The sequence below is a fragment of the Patagioenas fasciata genome, chromosome 4, assembly GCF_037038585.1.
Source record: "Patagioenas fasciata isolate bPatFas1 chromosome 4, bPatFas1.hap1, whole genome shotgun sequence".
NCBI lineage: Eukaryota > Metazoa > Chordata > Aves > Columbiformes > Columbidae > Patagioenas > Patagioenas fasciata.
The window spans coordinates 31,323,074-31,347,069 of NC_092523.1; the positions used below are offsets into that span (position 1 = coordinate 31,323,074).

General features: G+C 35.7%; 1 protein-coding gene across 5 annotated transcripts in view; it reads right to left on the minus strand.

Moving 5' to 3' along the window:
* SGCZ (sarcoglycan zeta) overlaps positions 1-23,996 on the minus strand; it is a 453,475-nt gene that overhangs the window by 405,351 nt on the left and 24,128 nt on the right. The gene's annotated exons all lie outside the window — the stretch shown is intronic.

Consider the following 23,996-nt stretch of genomic DNA (forward strand, 5'->3'; position numbering starts at 1 on the left):
TGTTTCTGCCATACCTTTCTTAAAACAAGCAACCCCACTTCCCAAATCCATGGAAAAGTACTTGGGTACAAATTAAAGGTTATATGGCTACACACGCAAGAGTCCAGAGGCACACCAAAGCAATGGCTAAACTTTAGGTTTACAGTAGCGGCTCTCTCACCATTGCTCATTTTGGTCCCATACAGATACAACAGATCTGATAATTTCTGGTTCACTGGAGATATAGAAACAATTATCCACTTCTAAATCTAGTTTGGTTTTAAATATTCGTACATTAAAATTGAAAGATTAACTTTCAATTAATGGATTAAGAAAACAGAGATGAACAATTTGAGAAGGAACTCCAGGCCATTATCGATAACCAGGGTACCTAAAGGAACTGGGAGTGGAAAGGAGAATATAGGGAAATAAAGATTCTTGCTCTTTCACAGATGATAATCCTATATAAAGTGACCATGATGAATGTTGGTTATCAAGTGAGTGATATTTTAATGCTACTCTCAGCAATCAAACTGAAAAGAGTTAAAAAGCGGTTTAAAGTTACTGAAGTATAACTCAAATAACTAATTAGGTAGGGCATAGAAATGCTACTTCAAATTTATGACATACACAGCTCCCATCTATAGGAATATTCTTTTGGGATCCTTCTTTCCCTGTTCTGTTTCTTGGACAGGGATGAGCACAAGAAAAATTAATTATTTTTCGCTTCTTTGTTCTGCAGCGATAAGCCAGACTGTCAACTGCTTATTGCACTGCTTCTTCAGCATGGGGAATCTGCAAGATTTTGGGTCCTAAGTCTGCTAAAGCTGCCTGTATTTCCATCCCATCTGCTGTGGAAGTGCACATAGGAAGGTTTCTGTTAGTATTTTAAAAAACCATTTTCAGAAGACAGCTGTCATTTTAACGGCTTTTTTAATGCGTTTTCTCCCGATTCATTTGCATCTCCTATTTTTGCTGTTGGTTATGTTGGTTGGTATGTTGGTTAAAGTATCTGTGACACAATAAGGTTAGAAATGCTGAATATTTATGCCAATATATTGTGTACAGGAAACGAGGCATGGCCTACTGAAACCCAAATGTTTTACTGACAGTCTGCAATTTTTCAGCTTTGATACTGATTTGATCAGCAATATTATTTTCCTTCTCTTCCAAAGTAAAGGTACAGAAACACACAACAGGAAACATACAGTAAAGCTCAGGCCATAGCATAACATACACACAGTTATTGATATGAACACTACCATAAATACACCAAAGCCTTTATCTACTGACAAGTTTTACCCTATTGCTGCAGTAACTGCCTGAAGCAATGTTCACATAGCATCTCAACAGATCTGGCACATTAAATGGGGACAGTCAAAATAAGTTGGAAGATCTCCAAAGCCCAGGTTTTAGCCTGAAGGTGATTTACTAGGCATATTTACTTAGCCTGAAGGTGATCAATTAAGATTTCTTATTTCTCTGGGACAACAAAAAAACCCCAATTTAAGTACTGACTGAGGTGCTACTTTCAAACTTATTCTTTATATAGAGCTCAGTGGTCTTTAGAGATTCCATGGCTATTTCCTGAAGGGAAAGGGCACTTATATGCAAGGGAAGCATCTCAAAAGAAAACCGGCAAAAGCATGAGTTACCATATCAACTTTAACAAAGATGTATAAATCAAGAGTATTCATAAGAAAAAGGAAACTACATTTCTTAAACTTCAGAAGAAAAGGCGGAGCACATTTTGTCTGGAGCAAAAAGGGAAAAAGATACTCAGAAATAGGAAACGGGGGTAACAAGCTAGACCTTCAGGCTACTTCAAGGTAAGTGTCAAACAGTCTGGAAGAATTAAGCATGTCGTTTTGCTTAGGCTTTAAGGCCAAAACTCTCCTCAAGATTTTTGGAAGAGAAGCACCAAGATAGAAATTAATTGTTATTAAATATAATTTGGAAATGTTCCACAACTTTCTGGTTCTTTTCAGTAACCATTTTCTGTCTCTGTAATCAGACATTATTATGTTAGAATCTTGTTGTGTTGTAAATTTAATCTTGCCTAGCTTTCAAGGTGAGACTAGATTCAGCTAACTAATAAGGATAGAGATGCTTTGGTTTGTTTTTGGTTTTTTTTGTTTTGTTTTGGTTTTTTGTTTTGGTTTGTTTGTTTGTTTGAAGTCTTTGTAAATCCCATTAAACCGTGCATACACAAAGCTGAGACAAACTTGAAAGGCCAAGTTATTGGGGTAAGACTCTATGAACTCCACATGTCAGCATCAAGAGACAGATTTTGAGGAAAAGCCCTTCTTGTCTGTCAGGCACAGACCAGTAACTCTGGCAAGAAGCAGATGGCAGAAATACAGCTGAACGCTCTGAACATTCACCAAGATCATCACTTTAATCAAAAAGGGAAGCACAGAATAGCCAACAGAAATTACTCTATTAATGCTCAAATCTGCTACAAGATACCAATCAAGCAAAACTGAAATGGGAAGAACCACTCTTTTCACAAATTGCTTCCAAAATTACCTTGCTTCTTTCACAGTTTTGCCTACTCTAACAAGTGTTTGGCAACTATCAAATTAAGTTTCACTTCTTAGCTCTGTTCTTGGTACAAGTAGGATTAATCACTTAGTCTTTGAAAGCAATCTTGTCAGAGAGAAACACTAAGTAAGATTAAGAGATACTGAAAAGAAGACAATTAATTCAAAGGAAATTTCTAGCTTTGTCTTTTGAGTTTAAAAGTCAAACTATTTCAGACTGAAGGAAGGCGATATGGGTATATCCTGGCCCATATAATTTTTCTGTCTAAGCAGGTTCTTTATCCCTTAATATTTCTAAGCTGCATGGGCATACAGATCTGCCCCATGGAAAGCTTAGATTAGAGCCTAGTTTTCAGCTCTGAAGGCTGGATTTAAACAATACATAGGAAACAGTGTCTTAGTTATACAGTAATAATAATGCAAAGGCAGTACCCATCTAATCATCCAGAGTTATACAACTGGGAGCTGCATAGTAGTAGTTATAACAGCACTTGGAGTGAGCATATCCCACTGTGAATGGCTGCAGTTGTAGACTTCATGTTATTTAAGTTATGACTGGCTAATTTGCAGACAATTTTATCACCTATGATAAAATGCTGTCATACTCAAGGATACATTAGTCTTCCATATTCCTCTGGGTTCTCAATTTTACCCTTACTCGGAAAGGTACTTTGGTACCTAAATCAATATTGACTTCAAGAGTTGCCTGTAATATGCATCTAGAAATCAGATAATTTGTGTTTCAACATTTGAAAATGCAGCTGTCATGTTCTTTACTTCGATGTCAAATAAAACAATTACTGAATACTCCAAACGATACACACAGGTAAATATAATCAACATTGAAATTATTGCTATTATATCACTATTGTATTTGCCAAAAACACATTGAGTTGTTATCTATTGGACAACACAATCAGGACAGTTTTATGTTATTTTTCTTTGATTTTGTAACTGTGGGTTTAGTTGAAATTTTCATAAGCAAACTTTTTTTCTGAAATGAATAATTTTTATTTAATTTCTTAGGTAAATGTAGTGCTAAGAAAAGTTACCTTCAGAATTTTCTAGACTGGCAAACTTCAGTTCAAGTGTGAAGTTTCTAGCAGTGAAGCATATTTCATTCAAAGTAGAAGACCCCTAGACAATTAGGAGAGAGCAAACTCTCAGCAACTGTACAGAATCCTTCGAAGACAGAAAAAAAAAAGTTACTGAGAACAGGCAAACACTGAGACAGGTTGCCCAGGGAGGTTGTGCAATTTGTGACCTTGGATACATTCAAAGCTCAGCTGAACAAACTGAGAGGACTGCACCTGCTTCGAGCAGGGTGTGGGAATAAGAGAGCTTCAGAGGCCCTTTGCAACCTAAAATATTCTGCACTTGCATGATTCTATCTTGACTAAATCTATGCAAGTAATTTTCTCTAAATCACTCTATTAAGAGAAAAAAAGACAAAATAATTGGAGAACTGAGCAGAAGCACAGGAGGAGTAAACTGGTTGCTCAGAGGTAATTGCTTAATTATTATCAGAACCAGAACCACCAGATAAGAAGTGTTGACAGTAAAGACAGTAAATTAGGCTGTTTATTCAGTTGCGTTTCTAGTGAGAATTTACTACTACACTCTTAGTAGAAAAAGCCAGATTGAAAGGCAGTCAATGAAATTCACAGAAGCAAAGCAGGACACTCTGAAAGAGAAGAAGTACAGGGGGAGACATACAGAGTAATTAAGATTCAAAGCTCTTCTCAGATTATACAAAATCATAATGCATTTTGTATTAAAGAAACAAGCAGAAAAAACAAAGCTAGTGGAAAGGGACTGAAGTCAAATTAAAAAAGGAACCAGCATGGCACAAGAATGAACTGATGGAAGAAAGAAACATACAGTCAGTGCCTGGGGAACATATGTGACAGAAGAATAAGTTTACTGGAGGTGGTAATGACTGATGGACTGCAAAAGAGATTAAGCCAAAGACCTCCTTATGTGTATCTGTTTTGCTGCTAAAATAGATCATATTCATTGAATCAATACGTCAAAGTGATACTACAGAATAAATAAAATTCACTAGTGTTGAGATGATACAATTTACATGAGTTAAGAAAACATTTACTTAACTGGACAGGTTATTATATACTGTCATAACTGTATAATAAATTGCTTCATTCCATACTGGGGCACCTTGATATCATGTTATGCACATGCAGGGTTTCTTGCATGCTTCACAGATAATGACCCAACTGGCTACAAAAATTCTCTAGCCATCCCATACCTTCCAATACCCTCTAGTAGAATTAAATGTCTATTAGCTGACATGAGAATTGGAAAGAGTTTTAGAGAATGAGGCAGGTCATTAGACAAAAAAAAAAAAAGATAAATTATATTTTTGAGCAAATGACAATGATCTAAGCAATATGTTGTATGTGCATATTTTGGATGACAGAGATCAGATGTGTGACAGAGCATAAGCTCCTCATAATCATCGTCCTCATCCTTCCTTATTCACTCCTACCTACCGTACTGTTTAATTAGTAAAAATATCTGCTCTCTCATAAGGCCTCTGTAGCCTGAAGTAGTTTCAGGGTTCCTTACCACTACATGTGTTTTTGAATTTAAGTCATGTGTTACCGGTTAGACTTTCTGCAAAGTTTTTTCTGCTGTCTTTATTTTGCTATTTTAAAATGCCTATCCAGAGCCTCAGAAAAAAGTTCAAAAACTTAATTTTGCTGCAGAAAATTCAGACAACTTTCTAGCAGAAAAATGCTTCTGGTAAGCTAAAAGAAAATAGAGCTGTGGGATATATTAATTAGTACCAGCTCTGTTCATCGTAGACCAAAGGCAGATTCATACTTATTCATTAGTGGCAGACTCATGACTGAATGAGGAATATCTCTGAAAACATCAAGAAAAATACATAATGCCTTAGTTAAAGCATACTTTCTGTCAGGAAGGTCTGCTAGTAGTTTCTATATTTCATGCTATCTTCTAACAACAGAAGGAACAGAAAAAATTATACCAGTTACAAGAGTAGTCTAAGTATTTGCCATGTATTGGAGCTATTTAACAACTAGCCACCTACACCAAGAAAGAATGAATATTCAGTACCGCAGTAGTCCTCTGACTGCTCTTCAAAAAGTGTTCTTGGTCATACAGACACTAGCCATGAACAATGCTGTTGGATTTAACATAAGAAAATTAGCTAAGTTCATTATAATGGACATCTGTCTGACACTTTTAAATGCATGGGATTTTTTTAAAAAGCAGATACCAGACTGGATCTTCATGGGTTTTCAGAACTGTAAAACACTACTAATATGCATGGACATCCTCCTCACCCCCTCATGGCCCTGACTCATCATCTCTACCATCTCACAGAAGAAACGTACACAAGGTTTTCCATGCAGCCTTTTTTACAGCTTTGCTGTGTGCTCTTCAACACATAGAATTTTAATTTGGAAAAGACAAGCCTCAGTTGATATAATACAGCATAGCTCTGCTCTCTTAAATGAAGCAGACATTTGCATCAGTTAAACATCTTCTAGGACTCTCTTATCTCCTGAGGAGGCATACACCTATTTTCTTTTTATTACCTATTTTTTTGGTCATCATTAAGAAGATGACAGTCTATATTTAGGATCACCTCAGCCACATGTACTGTACAGATATGTTAATAACAGTTGTCATTTTTCTTTTTTTCATGCCAGCCTGAATAGATAAGCAACACAGTCTTTGCAGGAAGAGAAATTAGGGGATTAGTTTTGTAATCCTTTGTAGAATATTGTTGCTCAGCAGCTTATTTGTTAATCAGGGAAGGTGACCCTGCTATCATCACAGCTGATCAAATTTCACTTAATGAGAACTGAAGAGGGCACTGGTGAGAAACATGGTATAACTGGAATGAATTTGTTGATAATACTTTACAAACTGTATCTAGTGTTATTCAATCAGTTTGAATACTCTGAAATCTCGGAGGAAAAACTAAGCAAGGCAAGTTTTACATGGAGAAGAGACTTATCTCTCAACTAATATTGTTCCATACACACAAGCAAGCTTTCGGGTCAGAAGGACTACATCAGATAGCTTCGCGCTTTCCTCCAAACCATATCAGCTGGTCTAGCAGTCTCTTCCTGAAAGCTTATCTTTTCTCATCATGGTAGCCACAGCATCCCTGCAGCAACTCAAGAGAGTTGTCAAGAATGTATATGATTGATTCACACATTCAGTAAGACTAATTCACAAAAAAGTAGTTCGTAACAAGAGCAGAGATGACACTGCCACACACCCCTCCACATCCCACCATAGACAGAGTGAACACACTTGCCTGGCACTTTTACCATCAGCAGAACAGAGAAGTTTTAACCAATATAATTGTAAAAGACATTCATTTATTGGAAAATAAATGGCATGAATAATGTTGAAATTTTTGCATCCTACCTTATCAAAATTTGTTTCTAGCCTCCTGTACACAGTAGGTGTAAGGCATACATTTTCCAATGTAAAAAAAAAAAAAAACCACAAAACACCAAACACCACAACACACACTACATTCCACTAAAATTTAAGAAAGCATTTAAAACAAAAGCACATTTTCGTCATTGCAATTAGTTAAAACCCTATTTTTCTCTAGCCCAGGAGAGCATTAAATTCTTGTCTTCACAATCCTCTGTGTGACACATGATACACATCCACAGATCTCAGAAGTCAGTCTGTTAGTTCCAACAGAGCAGTGAAGAAAAACACGGTTAGAAAGCTTCAGCGACCCTTGGAAAAGTGATTCACTAAGGTTGGGATTTTTTCGAATAGTAATACAGGGTCTCAGTTCAGCTGTAGCTTTTCATAGCGTGTTTCTTAATACAAGTACTTTCCAGTTAAATATTTTTAAGACCTACTGAATTTTGTCTACTGAATACTATGATTTTTTTTGTAGTATAGCATTTTCAAAATGTTTGTTCTCTAAAAAACCTGCTTATTTGAGGAAAAATCTGAGATTAAGCTTTATTTCTCTAACCTCACACACATTAACACATATTCCAAAAGAGTTATTACATTTTATGTCTCCTCTATTAGGCATAGAAGTTAGTGTCTTAGACTAGTCTTCCTCACTTGACTACAGACTCTTCAAGAGCAAACTGGACTGCTGTGTTTGTGTAGCACTTAGGTGTCATGGTTTTGATGCCACATGACCAAATAACAACATCATGTCCATCTATCATACTCAAATACCTACCTTGGTTTTGCAGGCATAGTAAGCGGGAAACTAAAAACTTTAACAGAGAATTCTTTTTTATATTAAATTATTTTTCCATATGAGACCCCAAAATACTGATTTTTTTTTTTTTTTTGCATGAAGTATAACATTCCATGATCTCTTTGTTCTTTTTTCCCTCCAACAAAAATCAAAAACAAGTTTCTCATTCAAAACAAACAAACAAACAAACAAAAAGTGTCACCATCTAAATTTTTATCAAGCCTAATAGGTTAGACTGAATTTTGAGCTGAAAATGCTTTTGTCCCTCATGGTAAAAGGGTGGCTTTCTGCAGCCACCAGCTGCAGTTCTGAAAGCACATGGAAGGTGTTGCTCTATTTTTATATCAGCTAGTGTGATAAATATGTCAATTAATTGCAGAAACCTGCAAGCAAATCTTCAAACTGATGCCATGCACAACCCATAATTCCTTGATAGTACTTTGGCTCAAATCAGATAAGACTCTCTGAAGTCTTTTTTTCCCCAATCACAGGAACTTTGTAGTACAGAGTATTTTTGTTTGAACAGAATGACTGGAGGGCCACAAGTGCCCTCCTCTGGAAATCTGATGCTACTCCAGTTTATTTAAGGAATGGCACAGATAACTGACTCATGGACAGGTGTCTAAAACACCCTGTGCTGAAGTGTTTTGCATTATATATCCCTTGTGTGAAAATGAAGAGATTTATTGAATTGTAAGCTTGCTAGTGCAAGCTAAACAGCCTAAAGAGCATCAGTCAAATAATAAGAAAATACCTAGCTGTGTAATTTAGCAGAGCTTTAGTGTCATTAATAGATCATTTTTCCATGAATATGTTTCTTAACTAACTCAGCACAGACAATTGATCTTTAATCCTACCATTTTCAAGCAGGATTTAGATTAAGAATACACCTCCTCCTTTTTTCTCCAAGTCTGAAAAAGAGTTTTCCAATTCTTTGTCTTGTAAAAAAAAAAAAAAAACACACACAGTAAAGGATCTATATCTGAATAAACCATTAGAATATCAAAACCCAAACATTAGTATAGCTTATCCCTTGCTACCAATCCTCAATGAGGTAGACAGAGCTTCCTGATTACCAGCTGTGCTGAGAGAATTCACAGTTCTGAAATGGATCAAAGCACATCTATAAATCAGTATGTGACTAAATATGGATGTAAGAAGTTTACTCTAAGTATCAGCATTTGACAGTCCAGGCATATACACTCACATACATTAAAGATAAAAAGGAACGCAGTGCATGGCAGCATAATTTGTATGTTAATGATTACACAACTACCTGAAGGAACACTGTAGACATGGTTTTATGCTATAATCAGAGCATATAGAAAGTTATGTACAAAACGGAAGCAAATTTGAGAATGTTTTAAGTTAAAGCACTGATCATATTCCACTTCAACTAAGACACAGTCAGCTTTCCATTTTGACATATAAGCTAAGAATAACCAGGATGCTCACATGAGTTCTGACCAGGTTCACTTCCATACTCCATGTGGCTTTTTGTCTTTTAGTAGATGAAATTACAAAACAAGTTATGCGACCCAGGAATTCTGCATTTTATTTTGTTCTGCATAAGTACACAGTATTCAGATCCAGCACACACAATGCAGCAACCCTTCCAAGATCCACTCTTATTAGAAAAACCTATCATCCATTTACAATTGGCAGAATAAAGGCAGACTTTAACCTTCACAGTTTAAGAGTGGAGTATCCAAAGTCAAAAAGCAAAGAGTGGAAATCAAACTCTGGATTTCACAGTGTCTCAGACTAGCGTGATTACTCTCATCAAGTGTTTTGCAACTGTTCTTCTCAGCTGATATCAGCACATCTTTCTTCAAGGTGAGAGTCTGGAAATCAACGCACAAACAGAAATGAAGTTCTTTCCATGATCACAACAAAGTAATGTGGAAAAGCCATCCAGCTCTATTGTGCTCGCTCTCATAATCCAGTGCCTTGAGAATTCAAGTTTTGGAACTCCATCACACAGTAGGATAAGCACTTAAGGTCTTATGTAAAGTATACTTAAACTTTTTTAAATGCCTCTGTCTAGAGTTTATTTTCTCGCTTTACAAAAAACATGGCAGCTTTCATAGCTCTCCAGTCTATTGCTAATGCAGGTCACTTTGGGTTCACTGGCAGGAAACTAAGTCAGGAGAAAAAGAAAGATCTGTCCTCCTGAAAGGTAACTTTCAGCTTGACCTGTAAATTTTTATAGAAAATCCTGGACTCCAACACAAAACACTGCATTAAGCAAGTCGTGCTATTCAAAAAGTAAACCAAAACAAAAGCAGAGATTGCATGAAAGACATACTGGTCATTTGTTGTAGGCTGGTTTTCAAACATTAACCAAAATTACTCAAATAGCCAACAAAGGAACCAAATATTAGAATGAAAAGTTCAAAGCAGCATTCAGACTCCATAGCCCAGGTGTGCATTTCAATTTTTTTTTTTCTGTGAAAATTTTCCATTAAGTGTGAATTTCTGATTCAGTCCGTAGAGAAGTATTTCCTGTCTGAGCTTGAAAGTCCATGGCAAATGGACTCAAATGATAGATCATTCTTTTCATCTGCTCACATTAGTTGCAGCAGTTTATGTTACTGTCTGTAGACAACTGGAAAATATAGATGAAGCCAGAAAGCAAAGAAGAGCTAGCAATTGTTAACATTATGGCAAATGTGGAAATGCCAGCCCACACCCATGTGCAAACTCTAAAGAGGAACACCAAGGTACTGACCATTTTAGTCCTACCTGGCACACAGCTCTACTTGCAGATCTGTGGGACCTATTTGTCAGGACTTACACACAATTATTTTCTTGTTACCCCAACATTAGGTGTTCTTTTAATACAAAAAGTCCACAATTATCTATGATTTAATGATTTTTCACTACATATGCAAGTTTGTGGCCTCTCAGATCAAATGGCTTGCCCATAGTTTTAACCTTTCTAGATCTCTGACCTGACTTTATTGGACTGTATTTCTTCTTAGTACGTTTTATCTGAAGAAACTCATTAACATACTCCATAAATCATTTGCTAATCACTAATGAAAATGTTAAATTAGATCAGACATAAAATTGATCTCTGTGACACCTCACTAAACGCTGCTCACTCTTCACATCCCAGTTCAATATGCTGTTGCTTATTATCTTTTGTTTACAGCCTTTTGGACAGTTTTCAACCTCTGTGTTATTCAAGTAAATTTCCATTATTTCTTCAATGAGACTTTGCAAACCACTATTTTATTAATTCTTGGTATCACAAATACTTCATTAAATTCTACATCCATTAAGTTCCCTGTATTCCTAAATCTCCTTTGTCAGTTATTTATTAGATGATTTTAAAATTCTGTGTGCCTGATATTCTTTGTTCTTTCCCTATTCTATTGCTCAGTAAGCTCTGAGTGTTTGCAAAACCAATATTTTTTTAGTACGTTACTAAGTCAGGACTCTTGCACAGTGCTGTAATTTTCAGGATCATGCTTTCAATCAGCAGCACTTTTATCACAGTGAGAGCTTCTCAGTTCTCCATGACTTCTCATAAATCACTACAGGCGGCGTAGTCACCATCCTTGGGATCCTAGGTACACATGCTTAGAACAGCCAATCTGTAGTTTTTTCCCCCCAGAATATTTTCTTACCAATTCTGATTTTCTTCCTTTCTACATCCCTCTTTAGACAAAAACATGTATTGGAAATAGCCTTTCTTTATCCTGGAATGTACTAAGCCCTTTCACTTGCATTTCTTGTCTTTCGCTGGTTCTATGCTGCATTTCATAGCAATAGTAATTTATTTTCTTCCTTTCTACAGAAACAAACAAAAAAGATTACTGTTTTTATACACAGCTGCTTAAACATCACTTAAAAATCCACTGATACACAGCACAAATCATACAGCACAACTCTGAAGGCCTTTGACTGGCCTATTTTTTTAAACAAAGAGTTAAGTACACTTTCAGAAAAGTTTCTGAATGAGTTATTTTACAAATACTTTCAGCAGCATTAATCAAATATCTGAGGAAAAATATACTCCTTTTATTTAACTATATAATGAACATTACCTATATTTAATGAATACTTAGAACTTTGATACCAAGCTGACATTATTTATTATTTCAGAATTGGCTAGAGTGACTAATTTTTCTGTGTGTAGGGAAAGTAATTCCTGTGTAAAGACAACCATACACATCTTGAAATAAAACTTAATTACAGCGAGACCTAACTTTATTTGTGAGCTTTCAGGAATAGTATCAATATTAAATTAATAAATTAATACATAATAATTAATATCAATATTAAATTCCTGACACCATAGAAGTGATTCACTAGGAAATATACCTTTGAAAGTCAGATCTCAGGAAAGAGGTATATCTTTTATATATCTAGGTATCCAGCACATGCCATGTCAAAAGAACTTGAATCAGTAGATCTTTCTATGCATCATAATTACCATTTAGTAATTCATAAAATGCTACTAACTGCTGTGTGTTATAACTATAACAGACAATAAGCATAAACATACTTTTTTTCCTACATACAGCAAGAACACCAAGGAGAGGAAAAGCCTAAACATAGAGGAATTATTTTCAACATTTTTTTACATCATGAATAATTTTTAACTACCTAAAATCTAGCTGTTTAGTCCAAGATGATCATTTGGCTAACTTTATGATCAGGAGAAAGTAATTCTTAGCTGGCTGAGGGAGACGATGGTGGCAGGTGCCCAAACAAGCTGCTCGTGCAATTTCAGGTCTCTGTACAGGGCTGTCACATATGACAGGGGACCATGGGAACAATCTACACTCACCTAGGGTGATAGATGGAGCCGTACAAGCAGCTCCAATACATTAAAAATGGCAATAGAGATTTGCGTATCAAAAGCAGATAGTAGAAGGCAAGCTCAAACTAGATCCCTTTGTTTTAGATGGCTACAGACACGTGAAAGTCATATTATCCCATTTACTTCATTCATAAAAACCAAACAGAAGAGAAGTCTAACACAAGTTTGAAGACAAATGCAGAAATAGTTGGAATGCCATTTTAAATGTGAAGGTGCGTGGAAACTTGCAGAAAGCACAGGGCATTGTTGCATGAATGTCTTGTTTTAAGGTGCCTAAAAATAGGTTAAGACCCTCTGGCAACATGTTTCAAAGTACCAAAATAGTGCAAACTCTCTTGGATAAAATACTAGCCTTATTCTAGAAATTTCCTTCCGTGCTTTGAGCCTGGTTTAGCTTTGGAAACTTAGCTTCAATTTTGTGATCATTTTAAATTATTGAAAGGAAGTTATTCATTTGAATGGGAGTTTTTATTGAAAGACCTTTCCTCTTGAGGGAAGCTCATACATGAGTAGAGAAGCTGCCATTAGATTAATTGAATGTAAATTTTATCTATTTACGTTACTGATTTCCTCTTTCTCATGTTTTTAATTAATTCATTTTTTCTCCACATTTTGCTTTCATTATGATCACAAATTGACAGGCAGCTGGCAATAGCTGATTTTCATTTTAAGCCATTTATAATCTTACTCCCATCTGTCATCTGTTACTTGCACTTCTTGTGATCTCTTTGGAGCAAGGAACAAGTATTCTTATCTTCACGGGCAGCACCAGGAATCTTGTGTGAGTTACGGAAGTATACACTAATAATGAGAAGGGTAATAACTTAATCTGAGCTATTTTCTCTCATCTGCTCTTCAGAATCAGTCCACTCATCTAACATTAGCACTTTACTAATATCCACCAATAGGCTGTCAAAATATTTAACTTAAAAATTGACAAACATGTCTTGGCTGCATACACTTAAGTATTACAAGTCTGGAAAGCAAGCCATATGCTGCCTATGTGCATTTTATATATATATATATTTATACACACACACACACACACACACAGACATGAAGCCTCATTATGTGCATTATCATCAGCCTAAAAGCATTTCTCACACTCAATGAAGTTTTGGCCAGGAAAATCAGTATCACATAAAAGCAGTCACCTGTATTCACAGATGTAGTATTTCAAATGTAAGACAGCATCAAAAGATCTGAAGCTTTCTACATAGTCAATAATAAGTAACACCAGGATGAGATGGAAATCTCTGCATGACCCAAAAAACGGACAGAGTGATACTTTTCTGAATTACCAGCCACAAAGCACAAGAGACCACTGTGAAGCAATATAATTCTTGACTGTATGAAGCACTTGAATAAAGAAACAGAAAAACTTATACCCACAATGAAGACTCAGTGCCCAAGGAAATAGAATTTTCTTGGAAAAAAAACACTAAAAGAGCTTTTCAGTTTTTTTAATCTTACAGTTTGTTAATACCAATTGGATCTGCACACAATATAAAGACACAGTATAGTGAAGAAGAATATGTAATTGTAAAATTAGAAACTTATTTTGCTTACAAACTGAAGCGGCACAGGCAACCAGAATTACAATGTTCTGTTTGTGTTTAACAATAGAACCTTGCACTCTCTACATTCAAAGAACGTTTTCAATATGTTTAATAGAAATACACAGACACATGAGCATAAGTAGCCTAAGTTGCTATACAAATAATATTTATTTCTTATAATTGTTCCCAAAGCTGAAAGGACTTGGACAAGGTAGAAGAGAAGCCCAAGGGTGTTCTCACACAATATCAGGAATCCATGACTATTTCTTCCAGTTATAAATTCAGCCTATCTGAAGAACAAAGATGATAGCTACTGGCACCTGCTATGAGGCATAACAGTTAAAACGCCTTCATTTTAGTCAGGGTACAATACACAGTCCCAAAACTTTGGTAAAATTCCCAAGGTGGGACTGGGCCCTGTACCACGTTAGGTCTTGTTTCACAATCACGCTCTTCTGTTACACAAATATGAACTTCTGCCAAGGCCACCTTCATCTACCAATCATTCACAAAACAAACAAACAAAAAGTCTTCTGGAAAACAGACTAAGACACATCTCTTCAAGTTAGCATATGGAAAGATCAGGTCTGCTGAAAAAGCATCAGCACAGCTACTGTAAAGAGAAACTCCACTTACAAACCTTGTGAGGAATATCATCAGGTATTAGTACGCAAATATTTAAGGAAGACATATTGTTGTGGAGACAAGCATTAAAAAAAAAAAAACAAAAACAAACAAACAAAAAAAAAAACCAACAACAACCACCACACACAAAACATAAACCCCCCTCACAGTCAATGAGCACATAAAGAGAAATTATTAAAAAGCACAAGCAAGATCTTACCTGACAACACCCCTAAAACAGCAGTTCTAAGACACTGAAGGAAAAAAGAATTATGAAGAGTAGACTACAAAAACCAGAAAAGTTCAGGTACTTTCCTTAAGTAGCACTTGCCATTGCCATGCTCTCAGCTGGAAAAGATAAAGCTCACTGCTCTGACTCAGCTGGGCCTTCTTAATGCCCTAATGTTCTTAATTCACTTTACCTTTCACCCTGAGAAATTAACTTCTTTTGTTCTAAGTATGAAAATGCAATTATTAATAAAGGTAAACACATGCTTATCAGGCAGTGTGTTGACTCAGCTAAGGTAATATACAGTACTTCAAACAAAATAGTAGAGTTTACTTAATATAAGGAATAAAGATACTGCATTTAAATTAGGTGATCATATTAGGATTGAATATAAATTGTGTTTGCCTTTCTAGAGAAACACCCAATTTTCACAAAGGCACTTCTTTTTAGGAACCGATAATTAAAATTACGTACTTTAAGTACCGTATATGAAAATTCATGATTCTGCACTGACTTTGGGAAACATAAGATTGTAGATACCTTGTGTATCACTTTATGGGGCTATTAAGTTTTGTAACTGTGAAAGAGAGGAAATCTAACAGAAAACACACCATCTCCATTTTCACTGAATAAACTGAAAGCAATGTAGGAAGGAGTGCAGCCTCTTCGTTACATGAACATACCTTAAAAAAAATCAGTCACAGCTATTTCTGACTTGCAGGGACATTATATTAAGGATCATGAACTAACTGAATCTTAAAAGTATGTAATCAAATATCTGTACTTCTGATATTGGACAGCAATGCTTTCTCAGAGTTAAATGTTCTTAAAGGGCTAGCAACTGTCTGCCTAGTGAAGAGCAAAATGCAAAAACTATATTCAAATAAAAACTCTGGTCTCTTAGCTGGGCTAAAAAATCAGAGACAACTGAATTTGGTCCAGATTAACAATATTATCCAGTTTCTCAGGTGCTAAATATGTCCTTTCTTGTTTTCTGCAGTGCATATTGCAGAGAAGTTTTCAATGTGCATTTGTTCCACATCTACAGTGAAACTACCACACAAAAATGGTATGAGTAGAGAACAAGGTTAACTAACACAAAACAACAGCCCTGCAGTTGTAATCACAGAAAGGTGGGTGGTTGCCCAGGACTATGGAAATTCTCTCAACACCAATTTCTTGCAAACCAATACTCTTTTTGTGTTCTTCTTGAGGGAGGAGGCAGAAAAAAAAAAATTAGCACACTACTAAAGAGCTAGATATTTAATGGTGAAATTATGTTTTCTTATATATGATGCACTGTTTCTTAATGAGTATTTCTGCTTATAGACTCTGGCTCGAATACTCTTCAGCACCAATGGCTTGTCACTGCTGAAACCCTTCTCTCTTATCTGTCTGCACCTGAAATTGTCAAAAGTGGGAAAGAGTTAGTAATCTCTGTCAGGAACCAATCCTGCAGATTGCTAGTTGATATAGTGCTCTCTGTTGCAAATGTTTTTATTTACTTTTACAGGGGTTATTATACTTAAACTCATTAAACTATCTTCAGTTCTAAGTTGCAGGTCCAGATCTTTAGTAGACTTATTCCAGTTCCAGTGCTTCATCAGAGCTGACAAAACTAAACCTCTTGCAGTCAGACCCTTGGATCAAAAGATCCACTTGATGTTACTTCTTTCAAGAGGAAGCCTAAAAGGACAAAGCCCAAATGTTGTGGTTGATTTGAAATTAAATATAAGACCCATTAAACATTCATTAATTCATAGATGAAGGTAGGACCTTGTGGGAGATTTAAGGGATTTTCTTAAGGTTGTTGTGTGGATGGGTTTCTGTTAGATAGAGATTTATTTCCGAACTAGACAAAGCAACTCCAAGGAGGCGCGAAGGCTGAAAAACAACACCTGTTATGAGAGTGAGGTAATTCTATAATAACAAGACCTGAACATGGACAATATCCGATCAGCCAATGCGTTTTTGGAACATGGACGCGTGATCAAGAAATAACTGCATATATAAGGAGGCTTGTCTCTGTAATAAATGGCTTCGCTTGAATTCATATGGAATTGTGTGGAGTCCATGAGTTTTCGCCCTTGCAAGACCTTAAAGTGGCTAAGTCTGGTTATGTTTACACAGGAGATTTTACTTCGATCACTCAGATATCCTGAGAAGTTCTTTAGATCATGAATTCTAACATGTAGTAGTTGCACTATGTCCGAGACATAAAAACAGATATTAAGAACTAATTGAAATTAGGTTGAATCAGAAAAATTGAATCTATCACTGAGTTGAACGCTGAAAATTGCAGTCTTTCACACCAGTATACTACAATAAGGAAAATGTTCTTTAACGTTTTCATTTTGATCTATATAAGATCCATATAGCATAAGATACAATGAAAAACAGGTATTGTACTATTTTATTCTGGCATTTCTAAATTTTCAAATGAAAAATGAAAAAAAAAAATGGACATTTGAGAATACTTGCCGTAATGAACACAGTTCATTACAGTCCAATGCCATTGGTTAGCAATTAGCAGTCAAATCATGAGAAATCATTGAGCTAGCATATAATTAGAATGAAGAATGCAACTATGTGTAATGGCCATAATTAGGCCTTTGAAAGCTGAAACAGGCAAAATCATTAAATCAGTCAATGTTTAAATCAGACAGACACTGCACCTACTCCCTAAGTTGTTTGCACATTATGTTAAAGTTACATAAGCAAATTGCAGCTCGTACATGCTGTGCAGGCATTCTGCAAGAAACCATGCTTGATTCTCTCCTATGCTGACTTAAGAATATCACCTACTGTGTTTCAAGTACTGTAGCAATGCACTGCGAAAAGATAGTGAACAGTGAACAGGTCAGTAGCCTTTGGAATAAACTAGATAGTCCAGGTTTACAAAAATGCAGCCTATTAGTGCAAATTGTCTACTGTGTATTAATATTTTTTAACATCCTCAGTTGTTGTTGTGATTTAACCTGTCAGGCAGCTAAACACCACACAGCCATTCACTCAATCCCCCCACCCAGTGGGATGGGGGAAAGTATCAGGGACAAAAAAAAAGGTGAAACTTGTGAATGAAGACAGGTTAATAGGACAGAAAACAAAGGGGGAGAAAGAATAATAATACTAGAATATACAAAACAATTATGCACAATGCATTTGCTCACCACCTGCCAATTGGTTCCCAGCCTGTCCCTGAGCAGTGGCCCCCTGGCCAGCTTTCCCCCTAGTTTATATACTGAGCATGATGTTATATGGTCTGGACAAGCCCTTTCGCCATTTGAGGTCAGAAGTCCCAGCTGTGTCCCCTCCCAGCTTCTTGCACACCCCAGCCTACTCACTGATGTGAGGAGCTGAAAAGGCCTTGACTCTGTGCAAGTACTGCTTGGCACTAACCAAAACATCTGTGTGTTATCAACATTATTCTCATCCTAAATCCAAAAAACAGAACTATACCAGCTACTAGGAAGAAAATTAACTCTATCCAAGCCAAAACCAGGACAGCTGTTTATTGTAATAAATTGTCTTCGTATATCCTTTGCAATTAATAATTTTATTTCTATGTTCCAGTTTCTTTTGTGTGTTTTCCTCCTTCAGTAATGATTGATAAGTTCAGCAATCAGCATAGTTCACCTATGCAATTGCCCTTTCAGAATACTTACAAAATACAATACTACCGTCAATGTAATTGGAGAATCTCTTAAGAGCAGATCTGTTTTATTTTTTGTCTGAAGTTTTTCTACATGCAACACACAATCGGAAATGCTTGAAGGTATCAATATGTGTCCTAATTATTCAAAAACACTTCCAAATGCTCGCAAAGTTGAAACAAAACAAAAGTTATTTACAACAGACTAAGGGTTTTATTTCTGCCATTTCTGCAATGCAAAATATGATTCATCAACAGACTTTTGTTATTTAAGCACAAAGATTTGCAGAAGAATTCCCTATATACTGAGGTCCGAGGACTCTGAATTCTGACACTATCTATATACTTACTTTATTTTCCCTGGAAAACAACATTTATCTTACCTGAAAAAATATAATACAGTATTAAGTATATACACCGAGTAACACTGAGAAACAAAAAAGATAAAAGAAAAAAAATTTTAAAAAGAGAGAGAAGGAAAATCAAACAACAAAAAAAACCACAAACAAACAAACAAAAAACCACAACAGTAGCCATCCAATTCAATACAAAACCCACCCTTTGCACTGTGAGTATAGTCTACTAGTAGAGCAGGTTGCCCAGAGACATTGTGCAAAACACAACAGGATAAAGCCCTAAGCAACCTTGTCTGATCTCCTTTCACAAACTTGGGCTGCAGACCTCCTGAAGTCCCTTCCCAAGTGAGTTACTCTATAACTCTATGATTCAATAACAAACACACACAAAAAAGGTGGAAAATACTGCTTTTCTTTTGAGGATCTTTTATATCTATTCTATTTCCACCAAGATTTCAACACAAACTTGGTATACTTATTTTTTCACCATCCTTAACAGTGAATAGAAACACTGCTTACAGCTCAGCCACAGATATTAGCAGCAGAGTACGAAACGTATTCTATAGTTACTGTATTTTACTGACCAAGTTAGAGCAATTTCTTTGCAGGGAATCTGTTGATCTGCTTTATGCCAAAAATCAGTCAAGGCAGACTATAATACTGAAAGTGAACTAGCATGAACACAGGGTCCTCCTGATAGTGGTAAGACTGGTAAAAAGCACAGGAATTGTGCCTGTGGCTATCTATCTGGTACTGAATCCTAAGCAATCTAAGCTGATTGTTCTTTCATAATTACTGTAAATTTACCTCTATACCTGCCTAAAAATAAGCTTAATACAGCATCCACTGGACACAGAAAGACAGTACTTCATTAATTTCAATGTGTTTAATGTGTTTTAATATGTGAGCTCCACAGTAATGGTGTTCAACTAGGAAAGAGTCACTAAGTAAATGTCTTACATATTTTCTTGGATCATAAAGAGCTACACAGTACTGCAGGGAGCGTACTGTACAGTTATTAAATGTTATTATGAGATATGTCATATTATTGCTGAAATCTGCACAAAGAAAACAAAAACCCTCAATATTTGAATTTCAAAATTATACAACATTTCAGTAGCTAAATTTTCACTTCATAAATCCAGAATATTTCCATAGCTAGAACCTACATCTAATCACAGTCCAAGCTGAAAATATTACAGTAAATGTGAAAAGATAGATTATAAATGTGGCATTACAGTTCAAAGATTTACAGTCACAGTGTGAGTACATTATGTACAGTGACAATTTTAATAATTTATTCATCATTTTAGGAATACTATGAAAAATATAGAGACACTTTAAAAATCAGCTCAATCATATGTGCATCACTGAACAGTTTAAACACGTATTTACTGTGTGTTCACATGTGCTTTCATGTATTATTTTGCTGAGGGCCAGATTCCAGCATAGTAGCACTCAATTTTTCTACTGTTGGGGTTCACGTTTTTATTGTTTCATTGAAGCATTCCAAAAAGTTTGGATTCTCTAAGATCTTTGTAGTATCTGCCACTGGGTATCAGTGAATATCACTGACATCCAGAAACAATTCACAAAGAGACAGTTTACTGAAATACGCATGAAGCAGTTCACCATGGAGATATAAACTGAAAAAACACAGGTTTATTTTAAGTGCTGGAGAAGTCAAGTAACTGTTTCTTTCCATCTTCCTTGTTGCCAAGACTTGGTATCACAGCAGAGTGTGCCACATCAGCCTTCTGGTCTGCACGACCAAGGAAACAAATGCTGCACAGGGGAAGAAGTGCACACTGTGCTACCCATCTGGCACCTCAAGAGCTGTGACACTGTGTACTACAAGAGAGCCTGTATTGACTGTGAATTTGAATAATACAGAATTCACACGCATACTTAGGAACAAAAGATACGAATTAAATACAGACTAAACAGAGGAAATAATAGACTAGTGCTCTGGAAAGCACTGGCCATCAATGAAAAGCTGCTCATGAACCCAAGTCACCCATGAAATATCATCCTAAAAAGGACTAATATAACCTTTGCATGCACACACAAAAACACATATATATAAATATATATATATAATATATGTGCATATTAACTTATACTCTGAGGTAGACCCTGCAGTGTATCTGACTTTTCTGTTCATCAGAAAGATGTTCTCATGCTCCCTGCTCATAATGGATGCTGAAGGATTGTGAACTGTGTTGAAAGAAAGCCACTAATAAAATTTGAATACCTAAGAACATGTTTTACAAGTAAAGATTCAAAGAGCTCAAGCTGCTTCTTTTAACAAAAAGTAAGAGAAACGATACTCTATGAAAGTATCTCCATAGAGAGATAAATCTAGGTAGTACAGAGCTCTTTAATCTAGAAAAATGAAACAAGAAGCAAAGGTTAGAAGCTAAAATGACACATATTAAAATTAGAAATTAGGCACACATTACTACCACAACCAATTAGCAAGTACAGTTTTAAGTTCTCTTCCTATTGACACCTTTTGAAGAGTTCTTTTTTAATCTGAAAAGACACAATTTTATGTAAACGTCTGATCACACTTCCTGCTGCTTCTCTTACAGATTCAAATGTAAGAGCTGACTGTATACAATGAATGGCCATCTACTACAGAAAGGACAGGGAGGAGGAATGCCGTTTTTTTCTCCCTATGATAGAAGAATGAGCAACTTAGTAAAATGCAAACTTACATAAATTAAACTAGACATCCCGTTGTTCAAAGGAGTCAACCAGTTTATCAGCAGTGTTCCCATAGAAAGAAGTTCAGTGAAAACAAGTTGAAGCTTGAAGTTTTGAGCTGCTTAGAATTTGGGGTATTGCAGTCTTAGAATTTTCAGCTTTAAGTGAGCATCCAACAAGTTTTTTGAGTACTTTTCAACTCGGTTACTTTCAAAGACAGAAGTGAAAACTCTTAAAAAATTTTATAGGAAACCTTCTGCCATTTCATGTCAGTAATTTGCTGTTCTGAATCTAACAAAGACACCACAATGAATTGTCTCACCAGTGACTGAATAAACTGAAAAAATACAGTCAAGCTTTCAGTAACATTAGGTAGACAACATTAACAGATTATATTTCACACTGAAAATTGTAACAGGAACAATAAATGAAGTCAATTGCAAAGTCCAAAGTAGCATAATACATACAAGTACTCAAGCTAAAAGGTTTCTAGTCATTTTGTGAGCACACTTATAGGCTTAAAATAATCTGATGAATAAAAAGCACCTTCTTTAAAGAACAGGAGTGTAGACAATTTCTGATTAACTAGCCATTTACTATATGCTAAGCATGAAAAGATGGACATTCATGCTACTTTGCAGCTTCCTAATTTTATTTTAGCATTGAAGAATCTAAACTAGAGCAACTAGGTTGAAACATTTTTTTGTTGCAAAATCAAGTTTTTCTTTGCTATTTGTTCTGCAAGCATACCTGGTTAAGATAATCTTATTCTATCACCAGTGGTGTGAAAAACAGACTCTTCCATCTGTTTGCAAGAGAAACACATTAGGTACATATTCCAAATTTTTTCTTCCCCTCCCTTTTCCTATAAATTATCCATTAGGTGAATTAATATCTGACTATACGATTAAACAAAAGCTAAAATCTGTTGTTTCCAAGTTAGGCAAAAGAAATTTCTTCCACGGTAACATGTAGAGTAATCTCTACAAATTATTTTATCCCTGGAAGTTATTTTAATTCTACAATTGGCTGACTTTTCACATTTATGCTAATGAGTGTGAATTTTACACTTTTACAAAGTTTTGATTCCATAGTTATTCAGCTATATATTGCACTGGCTTTCTTGAGCTATGCAGTCAATGAACTGTTTGACATGAAAGTCAAACTGTTCAGTGTTGATCTAGTATGCCTGCCCTGCAGCTGCCTGGTTGTGTGGAGCTTCGGACGCTCCAGATACACCAATAAGCCAGCAGTGAATGTCAGTCAAGATCTGCCTTAGCAAGAAAATACATATATTCTTATACAGCAAGAGCTTCAAAATGGTGGCTCTTTTGCTCTATCTTTCTCAATAACCTGCCTAGACTGTAAAAATGAAAGAACCATGAAAACAAAACATAGCAAGAGAAGAAAGGTGTACCATTTGTGAAATTATCTTTGTCACTGTCACGTGTTTAGTGTTGGTGAATTACATGAAAACAATCAGGAGAAACACAAAAATATGGTAAACTGTGAGAATAATTTCAAAAACTTTGGCATATGGGCATCATGAAAAAAATGTGTTTTTTCCATGTGGGGCATTACAGTTGGGTTTAAAATCCTCAGGGGAAGAATGCAACACACCTTAGCACTCTCGAGTTTGCTTTCTCTTGATTCATTCTTTTCCAGAGTCTTGCCAGAAAGTGCAAGATTATCACTCTGATTTTTAAATTGTTTCAATAAAAACTGTACCAAAATTATATATTGGAAATTTCAGTTATTTCCAAATCTACAACTAAATTATAAAGACTGAACAGAGTGAAAGCAAAGATCTTGCTATTTCTTTAAGACAGTATTTCTAGTTATTAGTTCTATAGTCAGTACTGAAACCTCCATCAAACTCGAAAAATTCATGGTTTGGGGCCAGAAGCTGGGGTGATGCTTTTGACTCCAACAGCTTGAGGATAAAATTATAGACAGACCAAAATGTTTAAATAGATTATGAACTGAAGAGCAGTCGGTCCTTCTCCAGTAGAGGAGAAAAATGTTTCTCATGGGCTAGGAATTGGGTGTTTTTTGAAGTTGGACACATGCCACAAAAATCTAGTTTAATATCTGTGACTGTGGAAAGAAATATGCCAATCTGAAAAAAAAAAAAAACAACCAAGAGTTTTCAACCATCTGGCAAATTACACTTAAGTAGCCAAAGGGGGCAGATTGCTTGTGATAATTGGCCTGCTGATCAGCTCCCCTTTAAAGAAAGAACTTTCTTGTTAAGTCAAGCTTGCTGCTC